Here is a 6,000-nt window from a genome sequence, read left to right as displayed (position 1 = left end):
TTGGAAAGGTATCTTTCAATCTGACACAAAGCATTCTCTTACGGGAAACAGCATTGCTCCCCACAGAGCCGATGTTTTCAAATTGATGCTTCTAAACTGATTTTTTTGTTTATTTTTTTTTTTTTAAGAGGGGAGGGAAATGGGTGGAATATTGAATTTGAAAAGAAAATATTTTTTTAAAAACAAACCCACTCAGCTGAAGTTTGAAGCACCACTCAGCTGAAGAAGGAGGTGTATTAAGAATGTACATATGATAGTGACACTTAAGTCATGGGTGAAAACAAGACTTTAATTTTAATCAAAGGAAACCAGCATTTCCTCTGCCAGTTCTGATTTGCTCATTCATGAGATCTTCAAAAGCCCAAATTATTAGTGGGACTGATTGAAAGCTAGTTGGGTGTGTTAAATGGAGAAAAGAAGTGATGAAGTCTGAAGGAAGCTTTACATTTAATTGTATTGTTCTTGACATCATAATGTGATGCTTCTACATCAAAAATGTTCCATGACCCTTCAATCCACAAAATACTGCTCCTTTGGAAAGGTTGCAAGAGCTCTTGAGAATTAGCAGCAGTGAAGGGGGAGTTTTACTGCTGTTGAGGGAATTAATGGAGGGGATGGCTGGCCAGTAAGCTACATGGGATTTTGGCCCAGATGCTGGACTTGACACAGCAGGTATTGCAAAAGAGTGGTGAATGCTTTCCTGCCCGTGGTGTCTTTACCTCCCATAACGGTGGTGCCTCCTGTTGAGCAGTGCCTGCTCCCAGCCTCCCACCACACTCCAGCCTCAGGAGCTCAGGTTATGAGTGCCACCTGCTGGGTGATGAGCTTCTTTATATTAATTATAGTTAATTTATATATATGTGTGTATGCATTTGTATGTGTTTACATACATATACTCTGTATATGTGTATATTTATTTACATACAGGTGTATGGCTTTTTCATAGATGTTCTTGGATGAACCTTGGATGTTGCTAAGACCTGAAGTTCCTCACCTTCTGAGGGCTTACCACAGCTTCTGTTCGGTGACACTCAGATATCCCTGAAATATAAAGCCCAAGTGCTAAAGGGGAGATTTTGGTACTGCTGCTGATTAATGTTCCCTTTGCTTTACTGAAGGCAACCGGGAATTTTCAGCTGTATAGCTCATTGCTTGTGATATGGTAAGCTTTCACAGGTGCTTCAATGGTCAGATAGCAGACTGTGGAGGTAGGGCTGTAGACCTAAAATGGAGGCTGAACAAACCAAACTCATCTTTACGTTATGCATTGCTTAAATGGAAAATCTTCGCTGCTGATTTCATAATTTTTCATATTAACTACCATATTTCCAAAAGTTTTATGAGCATCCCATCTTGATACAAAATATCCCTTCTCATTTAGATTAACTGAAGATGCATAGAATTTGCGGAATGTTCCCGGACAGTTTTTTCCATTTTAAAGAACACATTTTTTGTATTCACTTTTTAATGTTTGCGTAGAAGAGTAAAAATATAGAAGTTTGATTCTCACCTAGAATTGCTACTGGAGGTGGCATAAAATCTGACATCATTCCCAACAATGTCTTTCCAATTTCCAGTAGTTTCCATCTCTCCTAGACCACTGGAGCATTGGCTGGAATGCTGTTTAAATACCAGTTTGATTCAGCTGGATCCAGAGTGAAATCAGTTGCAGCACCAAGGCCTGTAGCTGTTCTGTGTTGTACTGACAGTACTAGGGAAAGATGCGTAGCTGTGGGTTTTGGGGTTTTGTTGGACAGCTAACATTATTACTGCTTTGTTGCTTATTTATTTCATGGTGTGCTGGTGCCAGATGAGCCTTTTACCCTGTCTGTGGATTAGGAATAGGTCCAAGCTGAACTATAAAAGTTTTGAGGAAACTTTCAAATGCTTTCAGCTGGAAAACCTATATTGATGTACTTTTGTGATAAATGGATAAAACGCTTTGCATGATTTTGAAAGCGTATTCTACCACTTGAGATCTGGACTCTGGAGAGTGTATAATAGTCAGGAATGAGTTGATGGAGCAAAAAGCAAGTAGTGTAATTGCAGAGTTCATCTTAAAGTGTGATTCTAGCAAAAGAAAAAAAAGTACCTGCCATATCAAGAGAGATTGCAGATAGGCTTTTGAGGAGGGGGACTCAGTAATAATACATAACTCAAGTTCACTGTCCCCTAAAACGTTCACAGTTAATTTGATGCTTGACAAATTGTGATTTCAATGTCTGGTGAAGAAGCAATTGACCCTAAAATTGCTGCCTGAAGCTGAACCAATGTTTTCAGTTTCATAACAAGTGTCATGCAGAAACAGAATGTGAAGAGGAACAGGGGGAACGCAAAATGCCTCTGTGGTCTTGCTCTTATGTATCTCTTTGCACCCTGACCCAGGCAACTGAGGGGTAGTGTAGGCAGTGGATGCTGCTGCAATGCTCAAGGCAATTTAAGTCTCATCTGTTTGTCCATCCCATCATGACATATCATGACTTTTTTTTCCCCTAACAAACCTTCTGAGCTGATAATGGAAAGCTGCCCCTTATAATGTGTCAAATTTCAACAATCACACCTTCTCCTCACTGAGAAATGTATATGCAGTATTGTCAATGGAAATGCTTCTCTCCTGTCTCCTCCCCGTTCTAAATAAACTAGTTCAGCAGCTCTCCTGCTCAGATTCTGCCAGCTCTGAGTCATCCATACATTTTTGATTTGTTCCTTTCTCATCTTTTGGCACACCATGTTTCCCGCCATTCCCCTCTACTCAGCAGCTGCTTTCCTGTGACCCCCTCCTGATAAATTTGTTAATATTAAGCTTGCTTCATACCACCATCAAAATCTCAGTTTCTTTAGTATGCAGCCCTGTGTTTACGCAGGTCACTCAGTGGCCTTTGCAATCCTTGGGAGTATCTTTGAGTCATGTCTGCTCCGGTGAAAATGTCCTCCCAGTAATCTCAGCTTCCCTTGCAGAGGTAAAAGACAGATAATATCTTGCGGGCAATCTGTCACTACAGTCATGCTGACAGTAGTGGTGCATGGTTGGTGCTCTTGGGAAGGACTGTGGTTCACAAGACTGACAAGAGAAATCAGAAGTGAAGGCAAATCCTTTGCAATCTCTTTTCCCTTTCCTCTCCAATATTCTTCATATGAAGGTGTTGGAAGGGCTCCTACTGTAAAAGGAGTCATACAAAAACAGCAACAAAAAAAAGCTGTTTGCTAGCAAAGTGGTAAATAAATGAGCAATCCCCATCCTTCTTCTGCAGTCTTTCGTGCTGTCTTATTAATGGGCCATGGAGGCAGAGGAGGAGGTAACTCATCAGTTGTTATTCATTGTTGGGGGGCTGCAAAGGAGTTGATTGTGCCAGTTCTGTTTTATTTTTTGACACCAACAGATAAATTTGTCTTTGTATGACATGGTTTCTGCAGGGACCAAGTAGAAACTACATCGGGGCTATACTGGTGGCTCACTGCCATTTTAAGCTGCCTTGGGATTTTTGGAGGCCAAAATACTGCTCTGGCTTTGAGCCCTTTTCTGGTACCAAGCAGAAGAGCACTGAGTTGTGAGGATATCTGTTCCTGAGAACAGCTGGTTTGGACAATTTGGATGGTTGAAACGTGAACTGAGAAGATATCCTACTCCATTGCAAGGAACTCTGCAATGACCTTTGGCTTTTTGTCATCTCATCAGCCTTCGTGTGATGATCACTCTGATGGTCATAGAGCTGCTGGGAGAAGATGGCAGCATTTTCTTCATTGCCTCCTTTCCTTCCGCTGCAGGCTTTGGCACTCTCCTTGCTGTCTCTGTGCTTTGGACCTCGAGCATATCCTGAACTAGCACAGGCAACTGGTTTCTCTAGTCAAAAGAAGAGCACGCCTTTCCCTGCCCTTACATACACACACGAGGTTTGTTTAGGCTAACCCATAGCAATTGGCATTTCATACTGATGTCTTTGAAGTATTTCCTCTTCAAAGGAATAATAATGAAAAAAATCAACCAAACAGAAAAGCAAAAAAACCAAATGCTAAATTGGTCGAGTGTTTAGGAGCAGTTGCCAAAAGAAATCAATGCTGAGCCTGGGAAAGCTGTAAAATTCTTTCTTGGGTTTTTATTAGTAGGAGAGAAGTGACACACTCTGTGTTTGGTCACTCAGACACTGTTCAAGGTCCACATTAAAAAAAAAAAAGTTATTTCAGCTTGGGTGTTCTTGACAGTTTGCAGATGTGTAACAGTGCATTGATACTCAGCTGTGGGGTAGGCTGCAGGCCCCCTTAATTGCAAAGAATAAATTATTGGTCCCCCATCCTTGACTGAGGATTCTGAAAATGAGCAGTTGCTGTGGCCTGTGGTGGTTTTGCCTCACTTCCTTGCCAAATGTTACATCTCTTCATCAAGGATTTAGAAATGTCAGCAGTGTGAGAAAATAACATACCTTTTCTGTATGTGATGTTGCCCACCTGTTGCCTGATGGGGGAGGTACAATAGAAAGTTTGATTTTTCTTAAAAATACCTTTTTTCCCCCCCCTTAAAAAAGTATTCTTTATGAGGTCAGCCTTGACAGACTGTAATTATTATTCTTTTATTAATATGGCATTGCAGTTGTGTTTATTTCTTTTCAGAGTAAGTTCAGGGTGTGGGTTTATGTTCATGCCATTTAATGACTTATCTGAAACTGTTCTGTAATGCGGACTGTACAGAAAGCAGTAGGTTTGTGTTGTTCATTGAATCTCAAAAATGTTTTTTTTTTTCTTCTTTTTCCCTTCATTTTCTTGCTAATTGCTATGACCGTGCTGCAACCATGAACTTCACAAACTGGATGAATGGCTGCCTCCTGGAATATGGATAATTTTGGTGAGTCTGAAAAATGAATTTCACTTATTTCTGTCTGCTTGGGAGAGAGAGGAAGAATGTCATGTGTTGGAAGTTGGGTTTGATGAAAGCTAAGGCTGTTCTTGCAGTGTTGGTTTTGTCAAAGCAACAGGCAAAGCTTACTGAATTTCAACTTATTTTTGATGGAGTGTTTTTTTTTCTTATTCTGCTTAATCATTGGCAAAGGTGAAGGAATTAACATGCACTGGATTAATTTGGAATACTGTCATTTTGTGAGATTGAGTGTTATTGCCTTTGTAATAATTTTTAAATTACTTTTCTGTAAGACACACTGTGAAGCAACGGCTCAGAACATTTTAATTTTTCTTTTCTGGCTTATTCAGTTGTTTTGCAAGTAGTTCAGACAGAAAGTGATTAATTCATTGGATGACTTTTTAGAAAAGCACTATGTTGTTCTTCTTACTGTTCCTAATACTGGTGTTGCCTGTGGTATGAACTTTAAGACCTGAAGTGTTGATGGTGTGTTTGCATTAAATATTGTATCAGATTTTTCCATGAAAAGGTCTTCCATTCCAAGTAGTCTCTGGTGAGGTCTCTTTTTTCAGAATAAAATAAAGCAAGCACCAAGCTCTGTCAGGGTCATACGCTTTTCTCATGTGCAGATGGCTGACCTGCAGAATATCCATCTGGGGGTACCTGCTGTTGCTACCTGAGGATGAGGTTTTGGCACTTTGGTGTTTCAGTAAAGATGACTGGACAGCTGCAGGAAAAACATTTGGTTTGAGCATATCAGCCTGGAGATCTGCCCTAGAAGCAAGCATGGTTGGAGGTGGTAGTATTTACTGAGCTTTGTCTGTAGGAGTAAAGCTGCCTCTGAGCACTGATAGGAGGTGGTTGGCAGCTTAGCAGCCTTGGGATTTATCTCTGAGCTATTTAGACCTAGCAGGAGTGACTCGTTACTACTAATAGGCTCAATTAAGGAAAACAACTTGCTTCACCTCTCACTTGCTTTGTGACTACCTCGCTTATGCACAGGCTTAAGTTTTGAGGGAGAAGGCAAATATCATTTGGGCATGGAGTTGGCTGCTTGTTGTGTTCCAGGGAAATGTGAGTGTTCTTGGTGTGGCGATGGCCCATTCCTGGGTAAGGTGTGGGAGTGAGCGTAGGGCTGGCACTGGCCACTT

At 40.9% G+C, this 6,000-nt stretch overlaps 1 protein-coding gene across 1 annotated transcript in view; it reads left to right on the top strand.

The window, feature by feature from the left end:
• The first annotated feature begins 503 nt into the window (after positions 1 to 503).
• EPB41L3 (erythrocyte membrane protein band 4.1 like 3) overlaps positions 504 to 6,000 on the top strand; it is a 138,714-nt gene continuing 133,217 nt past the window's right edge. The window contains exon 1 of the mRNA XM_027650781.1: positions 504 to 672. The gene's annotated coding sequence lies outside the window, so the exon portion shown is untranslated. The remainder of the gene's footprint in view (positions 673 to 6,000) is intronic.

Source organism: Corapipo altera, unplaced genomic scaffold, assembly GCF_003945725.1.
Source record: "Corapipo altera isolate COAL_440 unplaced genomic scaffold, ASM394572v1 24, whole genome shotgun sequence".
NCBI lineage: Eukaryota > Metazoa > Chordata > Aves > Passeriformes > Pipridae > Corapipo > Corapipo altera.
The sequence above is the reverse complement of the archived record's forward strand: the minus strand, read 5'-3'. Positions and strand labels throughout refer to the sequence as shown.